The sequence below is a fragment of the Falco rusticolus genome, chromosome 5 (genome assembly GCF_015220075.1).
Source record: "Falco rusticolus isolate bFalRus1 chromosome 5, bFalRus1.pri, whole genome shotgun sequence".
Lineage (NCBI taxonomy): Eukaryota > Metazoa > Chordata > Aves > Falconiformes > Falconidae > Falco > Falco rusticolus.
Window position 1 is genome coordinate 24,086,340 of NC_051191.1, and position 14,881 is coordinate 24,101,220.

A 14,881-nucleotide genomic window follows, 5' to 3' on the forward strand; every position below is an offset into this window, starting at 1 on the left:
AGAAATGGTGGCTGAGTAGGTTCAGCAATGCCCATGATAAAATTTGATATTTTTTTTCTTTTCCGTAGCAGTTGGCCTGTACCTCCATTGCAGGCTGTGTGGCAGCAGAATTCTTTGCTTCCTACTTCCTTGCAGAAGGGGTAATGCATCTAAGCAGAGGAGCTCATTTTGCTGTTGATCCATCCAGCAGGATGGGACTCATGCTGCAGAGAGCGAGCAGAGCTGGCGGTCACCACTGCCCACCTTAAAAGCCCAAGTGGAAAGTGGGAAGAGAAGTTTTGTGACACAGGTAACAGGAAAATTGAGATTCTTTGATTTTTATTGATTTTTATTGATTGTTGAAGGATTCAGGTTATGATGCTTTAATTTCGGAGTCATTCTGCTGCTATTCATGTTCTTACCTAAGCAGCTATGCTGTGAATAGTGCAGTGAACACGCTGAGGAGTGATCATTAGTTTCTAACCTTTGCTGTAACTTTTGCATAGAGCTGTAACACACATGAACAAGTGAGGAAAATATTATTCCAGAACTATGTATATTGTGTACACTGTTGTTATAAGGTCATTTGCTTAGGTTCAACAACAGTTTTAAGAACTTTGGCCCCTGCCTGCCTCTTTCCATTTCTCGGAGCTATTGGTTGGCTGCATACAATGTTGGGATACAAATTGCTCAGATTTGGGGGGGTGCTTCCCACTGGGGCTTTGGCAGTGTTGCATCTTCGTTTGATGCTAGAGATGAGTTATCCTCAGTGGTGTTAAGTAAGCCCATGAAAAACACAAGCATATTTTCAAGTTCGAGATTCAAATCAATATGGGTAAAATAAGAAGTTATTCTTGGTGGTGAAAAATTAAAGTATTTGATGATGTCTCTGTGTCTGACAGTGTGGTATAGTAGATTTTGCCCAAAGAATGTGCAGTTCCAAGACAGCAGTGTTTACTTTTTATATTTTATTTTTCATCATTCTTTTTATCAATGCATGTGTTTGCAATTTAGAAGTCCAAGTCTAAGGATGTGGTTCTATATGTCTTATCTAAACAAAACTTCACCCTTTTTCTACTTCACTGATCAATTTGGATAAAAATTGCAGGGTTTTATATATACATTCAAGCATACATTTTTTTGACTTAGTTTTCTGCAGTTAGAGGTAGTTGACGTGACAACAGTTGAAAGAAAAGAGAAGTCCTTGCTTGTTTCATGTTGTTTATTTCAAGATAGGTTGAATCGGATCTTCCACGTGTCTGACTCTTCGCCCTTGTACATTCAGTGTGATTCAGTTACATTTAATAGGATATTGACACCATTTTGGGCACTGCAGTACACACTTACTAACCTGCAGGTGCTGCTCCAGAAGGCTGCGTACCTGCCATAGGTTCTGTTCTATACCTGCTTGTCCTGTGGAAATAAATGTCTCCAGTACCACGGGATACTCCATTGGTATTGAAGCTGATCTTTAGCAACCGAATTGAGACTTGATCCAAATGTAGAACTAATTAATTAATTCACATTGCATGTTTGGTCCGCAAAGAAAGAAGACATGGGGCCCTCAGAATGGGAACTTTTAGACATTTTTCTTAAGCCCAGACCATGATTTTAGAACGCTGCATTGGCAAAAAAAGGGATTTGCCTGAGTTTTTCTATTTATACCTTCCTGTCCCCTTACCCATTAAGGCTGGCTGGAAGTACCAGAGTTGTGCATGGAGACTCAAATTGAGAGTTGTAGGGAATCTGGAGTTGTAACAACAAGATCAAGGGTGCAAGGTGACCATCTTGCAGTGTGGAAGTAAACGTTTTTGCTCCCAGTCTGCCCTGGTCCCCAGTTATAAGCAAATACAACATGCATTGTTAGGGTGACAAACAGCAAGTGCACTGAATATACCACAGTAAACTTCAAAATTACTCAGCAGGATCTCTTTTAATTTTTGATAAGAGAAATGTGGGCTTTTTTCCTAATAAATTCCCTGTAGCCAGATTTGCAAGAGCTTGCCAGGGATACAAAAGGTGCATGACTTCTGTCATTCTCTATTTCCCCGTTTCCAGTTGTTTTCCTCTTCAGCCATACGGAACAGGTTAAAATTATGATGGGAAGAGTCTGCTAAGAAGTAACTTAGCAGAACTGTTTAATAGAAACGTGTGCATTTCTCCTTAAAGATCTGCAAAAGAGGTGTTTTATCACTCATTTTTTGGAGATAATTCTCCACATGCAGTTACCAGGTTTGAATTCTTTTTGCATGTCTTCAGTTCATTACATTTGTACCTAACCTATCTGAACAGATTTTGGACATGACAGAATTGTATTTTTTTTCCTGTTAGAAAAAAAACCAGAAGTACAATCTTTTTGTTTGTGAATGATGGGAAGAAACATACTTTTTTTTTTTTTTGTTAAATTATATATAATTTCCAAAGCAGTTGAAATTCAGAGTTTAATAAGTGTATTTTATTTTTTAAAAAAGCTAAAAAATGAAAATACCTTCCTATTATCTCCCCTTGCAGTCTCATAGCCAGCTGTTGAATTCAGGGAAAAAGCTTCCAATGCAAAATTCAATCTCTTTTCCCCATGTTTAAAATTACAATTTTTCCAAAATGTAAGTAAATTTTGAAAAACCAGCTTAGAAATTACCAAGTCAAAACTGGAGTACAAAATGTGACAACAGAAAGCTGCATATGGGATCCAAAATCTAAAATTATATGTTTTAAAATGCATGCAAGCATGAAAACTAATGACAAAGGTTTATAAGAAGGCTCCCATTCTGTAAAGAGGCTTTCCTCCATCTAAAAATGAATCAACATGAAGAATTTCAAGAGATCTTTTTTTGGGAATAAATAGAAAATGAGCGGCAGCTGAATTACCTGAATATGCTCAAAACAGATGGACGCAGCTTTGACCATGGTTTGTGGTGTTTCCTGTCCACCGCGAGTGCACGGAAAGCTGTTTCCTCCAAATGACTAAACTGCTACCCGAATCCCAAACATCACATGCTGCATCGAGTACTTCAGCTCCCACGGGTAAAGTCTTCAGCCTCCCTAAATATTTTTGCTGAGCACACGCCCTCACTGCCTGGACTGTGAGGCCTTTTGCCTTTCCCCAAAGTCCCGCCAGGATTCACAAGAGAGGCAGGAGAACATGGACCTCGTTCTCCGGCTGCAGGGAAGCATAGCCTCAGAGGACACTTAGCCTCTTTTTCCTCTCTCCCCTGGCTGTGGGATGACCAGGGTAAGGAAGAGGAGCTTTGCTTTTCCTCAGGAGCCTTGTAACAGAAGCACACCTCTGGGAGATGGGAGACCTGACTTCAAAGCCCTTCACTGCTCCGTATTTACCACATTCCAGGAAACTGCCAGAATTTTCTGGGCTGGAAGCCCTCTAAATCCTTCCTGTGACATCTTTCACATTTTGCATAAAATGATTAAATATGCATTGGAATAGAGCCTGGAGTCAGAGTTTTAAGCTTGTTTTACCTGGGTGCTGCGGAGACCTGGGCACGTTCCTCTCCGACCCTCTCTCTTGCTCTCTCTTTTCCTTTGTACTGAATTAGGCTGTGCAAAGTGGTTGATCTTTTGGAGGAGAAGCTGTAAGACATCAATATGAAAATACTTTCTGCCTCCCAGCTAGGATCCCATTAGACATGCGGACTCAAGTATGAGAAAGGGTAGCTTTGAACACTCATTGGGGGAATAAATTGTTTCTATGTTAAATGTTTCTGATACAATGAAATGTCTATTATGAATGGGAGGCTACGATGTCTAGGTACTTGAAACCCCAGTTAATATCATTTTGAAGAAAACATCAAACATAAAACCAAAGAAAGACATAGCTGCAATGTGGGAAATCCAGTGCAGATGTCCACATGATTTGGGAAGAGTCACTGGAGTAAAGCTGGGCTTATTTATGTTCAACTTAGTGCTGGCCATGCCAGAGGGATGGCTGTATCCAGAGCCACAAAGCATCTGCAACGGTCCTTAATGTCTTTTGGGAGAACTGAGGTTCCTCCACACATGACCAGCTCATGCCCCATAGGGCTTTTTAGCTCAGGCTAAATCCAAATCATTCACTTCTGTACTGAGCCTGGGGTCAGCAGTTTCTGGAGCAGAGCAGCTTCCAGGGAGAAGTTGTGCTTGAAGTAATAAAGCTTATTTGATCTAAACTGGCTTTATATTGAGGCAGCTTCAGTCTCTACATCCAGGGTGTGGTTAATCCAGCACCTGGGCAAGCAGGCTACAGAGAACTGAAAGCTGACTGCAGGCAAGCTGGGAACTAACACATAGTGTAAATGGATACACTGATTCAATTGAGAGAAGCGTTTGTATATGAAGAATAGTGGAGAGGATAATGATGTTCACCTTCCACAGTCCAGGGTCACATGAAGATGCTGCATAAAATTATATCCGCAGCTTTTAGCGCTGATTATTTAGGATGTAAACTGTACTGTTCAAAAGACAGGTTCCCTGAAACAATGAAAAATGAGCAGTCAATTCATGAGAGAATGCACTAAAGACAAAAGAGTTGTTCTACCTACGTCTTTGCTTTGGGAGCCAATTTGAAACAAGGAGAAGGAGTTCTAAATCCTGCCTTAAATCCCAGCTAGCTCTGTCTGTTGATCTGTGCCATCACAGGCCACATACTATGGTTTTGTTTGGTGCAACAAAATCAAGCCTTTTTGCTGATTTTTTTTTTAATTATTTCATTTTTTTCCAATGCAAGTAAAGTAACCGTATATATTAAGACAGTGATGTTGTTGTGCAGCAGCGATTTTGCAGCAATGCATAAATTTAAACACCCTAATTCCTGCCCAGTAATTTCCAGCTCAGGATGTGTGTGGTAGAATTCCCAGATGCAAAGTTCATCTGTGGTTTTCCTTAATAAAAATATGAACTGCTGTTTATGAAAAGAAATTTCAGGGCACTCCTAAGTTGTGAGGCTGCAAGAACCCAAATCCCTTTTACAATGCAGGGGAGGGTGGGTGCCTAAGTCCCTCAGGGTCTTTTGATCTAAGACATTTAGGCACTCACATCCCATTGATTCATCCCCCCCGTCCACCTCCTGGCAGTGCAGACCTCGCCTGAGCATAGCGTGTTGGTCGTATATCCCTGCTTGAAAGAACGCTCATTGCAGCCAGATAAGGAATATTCCTTTGGCTCTGATTCAGATGCATTTGAAAAGTATGATTTTTCTTGGAAGAAAAATGAATCCCTTAACTGTTTTCTCCTGCCACCACAGCACAGCTACTGATTTACAGCAGCATGAGGTCTACTTTTCCATCTACATAATATTTGGGGAAGGCTTATGGCAACATAACGTGTAAATGAGTATAAGCAGAATGTGTTTGCTTTTCCTTCCTACTTGTCTGTATGGAGATGATCTTGACAGTATCTGTTTTGTGTTGACTGTTGCACATCAAGGGTTCTTTACACCAACATTTGCACGGCAGGTGATAGCTCCTGTTCACCTACTGGGAATAAGCCTCACAGTTTGCACCACCTAGGAGCAAGACAACCGAGCAAATCCACGCCCTCCTGGAGTAAAGCAGGCACCAGAACTGGTACCTTCACCTCCCTGGATGTTTACCAGAGAAAGCCAACTTTAAAACCTGGATGGCTCTCCTGAAAGATGGTGCCAGGGAGATGATGTGAATCAAGGTGTTTGGTTAGCCTAACCTTACCTCTTCCCTAGCTGGCACAGGGATTTTTTTTTTCTGGGCTGCTCTGAAGATTTCTCTGCCTTCTGGCCAGTCATATGTCTGTGCTTCCCAGAGCAAAGCGTGGGTCAGTACCTTGTCAAGTCTTTTGGACTTTCCCCAATCTACTGCTCATTTCTGTAATTACCTGTGTAACCCCAGGTGTCAAAGAGATAAAGTAAATAGCAAGAGCAACAACAGAAAAAATATTAATGATCTTGTTCACTTATTATGGTGGGGTGTTTTTCCAAAGCTCTCCTACCTTTCTGGTACTAACTCATTTCTTTTCCTTTCCATGCCAGTGGTCAGGGATGGAGAACATGCTCTACTGGTCAGAGCAAACAGCTTTTGAATTTTTACATGTTTTCAATTTGAAACATTCCTAACTTTCACAGGAGGAGAATTATGAGACTCCCTTTCAACTTCTTGTAATTTATTGCATCTTTCATGAAAGGATTAAATACATTTGCTACAAGCCCAGTCTTGCATTCAGTATAACCCCCAAACCTCTATCAATTGTAACATGAATTTCAGTGAACATACTTTTCCTGTAACGCGGTTTGGTGGATCTTTGGAAAAACACTTGGATACTTCACCAGAATTCAATTTGACCATACAGTTAGTGAATAAAACATGACCATCGGCATGAATGCTATTGTTTTTCATAGATGTTGACATCTGGTGCAGCATACATTGGCCTCCAACATAAATTCTTCTGCAACAAGCAATAGCATGCAGTTAACTGGTATTAATATTATAGATATATTAAACTCTTAATCCCAACAAATGGTATCATTAGATAAACACATATCCTTAATTAAGCATATTTTACTGATAAAGTTATTATTACTCTAGAAAGATTGTATCAGTAAGTAGTTAATGTCTCTTAGTCTTACATGGTAGCAATTTTCTACATGGAGTCTGTGTTCCCTTATCCAGTTCATACATACACAATTTTGTCTGCTAGACTGAAAAAACTTCAAAAAAAACCCCCAAAACTTACAAAATAAAACATAAAATCATTATCACATTTCTGTGCTTTTTGTCAAAGTTCCAGACTTCAGACAATTTATCTTTTTTTCCTCTCCTTCCCCTCAGACAAGCTAAGTCCCTTTAGTTGACTGATCCAGTCACTCCCAGGCATATTTCTCAAACTTTCTGAGTTTCTTCTGAACTCTTTCTAGTTGCTTAAACCTGCTTCTTAGAGCAGAGGCACTCTAACAATGCACAATATCCCCAGAGCAGTAAACATGACAAATACAGGGGTAATGCAACCTTCCCACTCGTTTCCCTTGGTTTTCATTATATTCTTTTTTGATAGGCATGAGTCAGGCCGGGATTGTGATCAGCTACACATCCACAGTGCTAACGCTCCATTTTCATGGTCACTGCATCCCAGGAAGCACTCACTTACTCTAGATGCATTGCCTGCATTTTTATTGTAAGGTGTATACATTTTTATCGCTGATATTAAAGACCATATTAACAAGTTCTTTTCATTCTCTTCTCACTCACATTTTACCACAGGAAGGTGTCTAGGAATTGTGTGTTTTCAAGACTGTTGATAAAAATATTGGAGGGCAATGCGGTCTGAACCAGAAAAAAATTCTCTAGAAACACATCCACTTGATAATTCCCCATTCATGAGTGTATCTGGAGACTTAATGGCTAGCAAGGTTTTAATCTTCATAATGTGTCATGTGTTGGTTTTATAATGTACCCTTTTCATAGAATGTTCTGTGATAACAGTCAAATACCACTCAGTGTTTAAGTACATTGCATCATTTACCTTTATCAATGGGAATGTGTAATCTCATCGAGAGATAGTTTGACAAGAGTTGTTTTTATAAACCCATGTTGACTGACTTTAATTAAGTTACCCTACGTTAGATTTTGAGTAGTAAAGCCCTGTATCAGCCATTCTATTATTTTGCCCTGTGTCAATGTCAAACTGTCAGGCATATAATTACCAGATTGTCCCGCTTACCCTTTTAAAATATTTACAGAGCATTTACTTATTTCCAGTTCTCTGGAATACTCCAATATGCCAAGACTCATGCAAACATTTTTTTATTTTTATTATTATTATTATTATTATTAATAATAGTAATGATGTAGTAAAAGGCAAAACAAGAATACCATTATCCAGACATTTCTTCAACTTGATCTTTTAAAATTCTAAAGCTTTATGCTGACCTAGATACTAAATTAACCCCCCCAAACTGCCTTCTGTCTGTATGTAACCTTTGACTGGAAAGTGGAATTTATAGTATTTTTATACTGATTTAAACAGTAATTAAGCTTTGGGGCTTTTAAAAATGAAACCTACAATTAATCCTGCCAGTTCACACCCAACACAAGAGGTCTGCGACAGGTAGTATATGTTTGGCTATAAAATCATCACAACTTTATTATGATCAGAAAAAATAAACCCAGGTTTTCCTAATAATACTTTTGACATGCCAGCTGGATCTAAGCTGTAGTCCAGGTACAATCCCCAGTGTACCCCCACCACTTGCATCGTTTTTTCACCCGGATTGACTGAAGCCATAGAAACGCGCTAGTCCCTTCCTGCCTGTGGAAAAACATGTTTCCTTCCACAGAAAATCCTGCTTGGCTTGCAGGGAAGGGATGCACACCCAGATCTTGCCAAACAACATGAAGCTGGCACATGATTAGTGTGTATACTCTCCCCAGGGAACTGAGAAAGCCTCGCTGTTTTCCTCATTTAATAAGCTAAAAAGTAATCGAGTGGATAGACTGCAGATCATGTATGTGAAAGGAATTGGGTACCAAACTTAAGGCTTCAGCAGACTTCAAGTGTGGTATTCCTCCAACTTACTGTAGAAATCCACTGTGTAGGGAGTCCCGCCTGAGCTAGCTGCCAGGGCTAGGGAAAATCCATCTCACTCCAGCTAGGCATGCCGTTCTGATCAGATGAACTCCACCCTGGAACGCTTTGTTTCCTTCCTTGGGTGAAAGTGAGCTTCTCTCTTGCACACATGTACCTTGCAGATGTACAATATTAGCTTGGATGATTCCAGCTTGGGTGCCCAACTCCAGCTCTGTCAGACATTTCTTGGCTGGGTACTGATCAGTATATGATACCTACATAAAACACAGATGCTGGCACTGTCACCACCAATTTTGTGTTTGGAAAACTATGGGTCTATTTAGACCTTGAGAGGAATACATGAAAATGCCTGTGCCGAATAACTTCCCAGATTAGATCACATGAGGATGTCTCTACCTGTGGCTTGAGCAACTTTTCTGAGGGGAAGAAGGTGCAGTGCAAATGGTTTGAGAAACTCCTGTGCTTAAATTTTCTGTGTGTTTACTTTAGGTTTATGTCCATTCTTTCTATTGAGGTTTCCCATCGTTCCCTGATGACTGTTCATCTGCAGTACAGAACAAGGTCCAAGCTTGGGATTTTCAGTTCATATTTAACAGGACAAGTAAAAAATTAAGCACAGTTTATGTCCTAGCAAGCACCTAAATTAAATTTGCCCCATAGTCTTCAAAAGAGAAGAGAATCAGTCTGATATACCCAATGACTTCTCAGAATAAGGATTTCTTTACTGGTTTAGTACTTCATTGTTTTATTAAAAAGTTTTTTAAACACTTTATGAACTTGAGATAATTTTATTTCCTTAAGTGATATTTTAAAATTAAGGTTTGCAAATACTTGCAGCCTTCATGTTTCTTAAATTGCATCAGTTTTTCTTTAAAAAGAAACAGGGTTACAAATGATCTCACGTGTAAAATTAAAACAGTGATTAAACTTTTCAAGTGAGTCTCATTCATTCAAAAAATATTTGTACAGTCCCTATTCACAAGCCTGCTTTGTTATTTTTGAAGTTATCTAAAAATCATGTTTGATTCCTGATAGGCTTATTTATATGACAGTAACAATTCTAGCCTCACCGGCCTGTACAGGATTTTTCTTTATATTCACTTCAGACCTTTCTGTGAAAAAAGCTAATGACTTGTCTGTCTTTGTTCATTGAAAGAACTTTTGTTAGTTAACTCTGCAGGGGAAGGAAATGTTTTCTAGTAATTGAGGACCGGATCCAAATCTAGCTAAAATGAAGAGGAGAGCTAGTTCAGGAATTTTTTGGTGGAACATTTTCATCAGGAAATTCCAATTCGTTAATGCTTTTCAAAGGAGCATGCTGGTTTTGATAAAACCTTCATTAGGAAAATCTTCTCATATGCAGTGCACAATTTTTGGTCAAAACCAGAAACAGACATGCTTGAATCCAAATTACCAAGATGCTAGTGGCTAGAGCAAACACCCCTTGTTTGCAAGAACCAGATTCAAATCCTTCCTTTGCAGCAGGCAGGGCAGCTGTTTGAGTTTAGATTTCTCTCATCCTTCATGAAGGTATACAGGTCAGCAGCTATTTAGCGTTCCTTGCTTTCCTTCCAGTCCAAAAAATATTATGACCAACATCTCGGATTTCTTGTGAGAAAGAACCACATTTTGACTTTGCTCCAGGAGAGAGGGTCCTTCCTTGGTATCTGGCTCACGTTCTAGCTTCAATACTTGTGGGCAGATCCATGACCTACCAGATCCAGGTCTAGATTCTGTTTAGATCCAGAGCTGCTGCTGTGATTTTGTGTATTTTTATTTGGAAATAATTTTAATTTCCTAGTTTTCAGTGTATAAAATCACTTCACAAGGAGAGAGCTTCTTGTAAAAGATTGCCTCTGGTGCATTCTCTTTACTGGTCTGTCTATCCATCAACAAATCATCATCATTTTGACAGAGAGATTAGAAGGAGAAGATTTTAGAAAAACACCAGACAGAAGTTCACTGAGAATAATTCAGCAGTGGGAGATTAACAGTTCATAGGAAGGAAATGCAAGAGAAGCATCAAGTGTGGGAGGAAATGAGAACAGAAAAGGAATCTACCAATCAGGCCACATGGCAAGAGGGTTAACAGAAGGAAACAAGTCTGAATACAACAAAATGTGCCAGAACAGGCAGGGATTTTTTTAATGACATTAAAGTAGATTGTTTTCCTATGATTTTCCTGATAAAAGTTTAAATTTCTAAAGAAATCAGGGCACAAACAAGCCAATCCCTGGTAAAGGTTTCATGGTACCCTTCCTCTCCATTTCCCCAACCCCTCCTACAAGACTCTCCACCCTGTAAACTTGTAGGTTTAGAAGAGTTGTTTAAACGTGCCCTCTACCACCTCAGAAGTCTGCCTACGAAAGGCTCCCTTTTGCAGTAGACATCTGATAGAAACTTCAGGTGTACCATAAGACTGGTTTTATGGAAGTGCAGATGAGAGGGACTGACACACAAAAGCTGGACACAAACCCTAGCATAATTTGGTGCTTATTGGGAACACTAGCGCTTTTTTCAGAAGTGAAGCCTTACCTTTTTAAAATATGGCTGTTGTCATTGCCCTTTCTTACAGACATCTCTTCTAAAGTTCCTTCAAAGCATCACAGAGACAGGAATGCAAATTCATTTATTGCATTTGCTCCAAGGAGTGTCATTAAACTTATGAAGTTGCAATGTTGAGTCTACGACATCATGGCAAAATGCCTTGTAATTCTGCCGTACAATTAAGCCCTCACTCACCAGATTCTTCCAACCCCCAGAGGCTGTGCTGAGGAAAACCTTAACAACCCAGAGTGAAGCAGGTCAGTGTGCAGCATTAAAGCGGAGAGATGGAGCTTAACATAAAGTCAAGGTAAAGCAAAGTAGATGGGTGACTGGCAGTTGAATGAAAGGCTGAACGACTGTTTCTGTCAACCTGTAGGGCTTTCTTACTGTGTTTTGAAACTCTGCTGATCAACATTTTTCTGGCTCCTGTCTGTTAGGTGGGAGACTGTTTCAGAAAAACCAAACCTATATGCAGCGTTTAGGCCAGGTTTAGATTCAGGGGATTTAAGGCAATTTGCACCAGTCCAGCACAATGGCTCCACTAACCTTTCAGGCAACACATCCAAAGTTTAGATGAAGCGTTATCTTAAACTTGCCAATTTTCTCTATGTGGAAGTTAAAATATGGTTTTCCTATTCATTTACTCAGCTTGAATTCCCTTAAGGTGAAGGGCTGGTTGTTTTGATTATTACAACATCCTTTCCTTTGGCCTCCAGACATGCAACTCGCTGTGCTCAGACCCATTCAGAGCACTACACATCATCCCTGTGCTTTCACCACGTAACATTTCCCTTTCACTCTGTTGCTGGCTCTCCCTTCTCTACCAAGTCTAACAGAAGCTGCTTGTCTTCAGTTTTAAAGTCTGTTCCAGGTTTCCAGATTCCTTTCTCTTTCATTACCTAAATGTTAACTCTGTGACCATCCAGTGTTAGTTTTCTTTTCATTACTTGCTCGCTTTCAGACAAGGACCTTCATGTTTCTTCTCATTTTCCATGAACATCATCTGATTTCCAAACCTATTTTAAACACCATGCTGTACAACATTAGAACGACTTTTGGTACAGTAGGTTGTCTGAGAACCAAACGTCTAAACCCTTTGCCTGCCACATGACTGAAAGTGCAGCTATTCTAACACCATGATACAGTCATCTTTTACTGCATAACAGATTCAATCATATGATATGTTAAGGACTTGTGATGGCCACAGATGTGGTAGGGTGGTCGATGGGCATGCTCGGCAATTAAAATGCTGTTTTTCCTTTATTTCCTCCTTGGTTTTACGTTCCTCACCTAGTAGGAGAAACCAGCATTTTGCCCCAATGCTACAGAAGATTTGATGTGATACTATGTTAAAGAGCAGCTGAGAACAGACTTCCAGGACAATTTGTATGTCCTGCAGCACTTTCTTCATCCACCCCTCAGAGCGGACTGGGAAGAAGAAAAACTGATCAGGCTGGTGACTGAATGGATGGTTCAGATGGCCCAGACAGATCCTACAAAACTTAGGGTCAGGGATTATCTCTTTATTTTTTGTGTGGAGTACTTAATACAGTGGAGTTGTAGTTTGTGATGGCAATAGAATATTGTAGAAATAAAAATCATTGTACCGCAAAACTTTCATAAGTCACAAATACTTTCTTTCTTAAAATATATGGCCTTATGCCAGAGCTCTCTGAAAGCAACAGAAATACTATCTTGTACCTTTGCAGGTGTGGGTGCTTGCTAAAGGTGCACAAAGCTCTGTAAAAAGTTACTGGGTCATGTAAGGCCAGCTATCCTAATTTTTCCTGAAAAATGTCCCTTTTAATAACTACAAACTTTCATGTTATCCAATTTTATCTACTTAAAATTTAGGTGTTCTGTGTGTGCTGTTCATTTACACTTCCACCATAGTCAATGGAGAGGGGCACTCATCTCTAAACAGCAATTGTTTCCATTGCAACATTGCTGGGATAAATAACTCTAAACATGCCACTGCCTCCCTACTCACTTTTAGGTAATTAACTTGAACAAGGCACTTAGATGAAGCCTGGTGAAACAGTGTCCTTACGTAGTTTGATCAGTGCAGCTCATTCTCTTCAGACAGTTTGGCAACATGAGCAAAAGATTAAGGTCTTTTACTTACAAGGTTGTGTGATTCTCCTACCTATGTACAAGATTAAGATAGTGAAATCCCAGCTTCCCTAAAGTTAATACAAAACTAACCTTTTACTGCAGTGAGACCAAAACTGACACAAAAGAAATAGGTATGGTGTATCACACTACATCTCTTTGAATGATTCCTAGAACAGAGCACAATTTAGAAAAGATAATTTAATAACAAGTGGTTCAAAATATAAATGTATAAAAAGGACTTTTTACAAGGGCATGTAGTGATAGGACAAGGGGGAATGGCTTTAAACTGGAAGAGGGGAGATTAAGGTTAGGAACGAGGAAGAAACTCTTCCCTGTGAGGGCGGTGAGGTGCTGGCACCGGCTGCCCAGAGCAGCTGTGGGTGCCCCATCCCTGGGGGTGCTCAAGGCCAGGCTGGACGGGGCTGGGAGCAACCTGGGTTAGTGGGAGGTGTTCCTGCCCCTGGCACAGGGGTTGGAACTAGATAGTCTTTAAGGTCCTTTTCAAATGCAAACCATTCCATGATTCTATGACTTTATGAATATAGAAGGCAGGTCCCAAGAACCAGGGTTGAAGGCAGTTGGAGATGCTCCAGATCCTGTTACCTGAGCAAGTCTGAGTTTCCTCATTTTTATAATAAAGCTATCAGTTGTTAACCTGCATTTTAAATTACACTATGACCAGAAACATGTAAAAAATCATCACCACCAACAAGAAAATACATGTGGGCTTAATACTTTTACATACTTGTCTAAGTGTAAGGTACAATATATAAATATCTGCAAGGAGCACAGAAAAGTTGAAATAGTAGCTCTGACTAGATTGCTTAAACTAAAGAATCTTGCCAAATCCAACAGCAAAACATAAACCTTAGATTATCCCACCAAGGAAGAACCATTATGGTAAGAGTAATCATAGGTCCTTGGAATATCAAATTGATCTGTAAAGAACACACGAGGATGAAATAATGCAATTTCCACTGACTCATAATTAAAAACACTGACGCAGTCACCCTATCCAGACTTTGGGTAACATGAAAAGAGGTCTCTGGCTAAACCATGACATATTTTAGTACATTAATTCATTATCACACATACGGATTTCACTGCAATGATGCACATCAGCTAGTGTTGGATTAGTAGTGTTCACTACACAGTTCATATACCTGGCACAGGTAACAGGGGGCCTTTCCAAAAGATAATGTGTCAAAACAAATCTACCATTTAGATTGTCTGCAAAGGAAATGTACAGTCAGTAGCATTTGGCCTTTCATATGCTGAACCCTTGATAAAATCCCACACACAATAAAACTGTCAGAATATTTCATCTACCCACTTCTAATAGGACATATATTAATTAAAACAAGCAAAGCCTAATTTGATGCAGAACATGCTCAAGTGTGCTTGTGTATTGAATTTCAGAGACGACAATTCCTCCAGATTTCTGCCTTGCAGTCAAACATTGGGTTTCTAAATCTTAGATTTGCAGCTTGCTGGCTTCTCTCTGCAGTTCAGAAAGGACTGACTCTACACAAAAGCCTGGTTCAGGTCTTCATTCCACTTTAAGTTTTTCCAAAACCTGGAGCACCAATCACCCATATCCATCAGGCTAGAGCTACGCTGCTGAGCCTTTTCTGCTCTTCAGAAGTGCCTCCTTTATGAACTGTTTGATTAATAGTCATGAACTCTCAATTCTAGT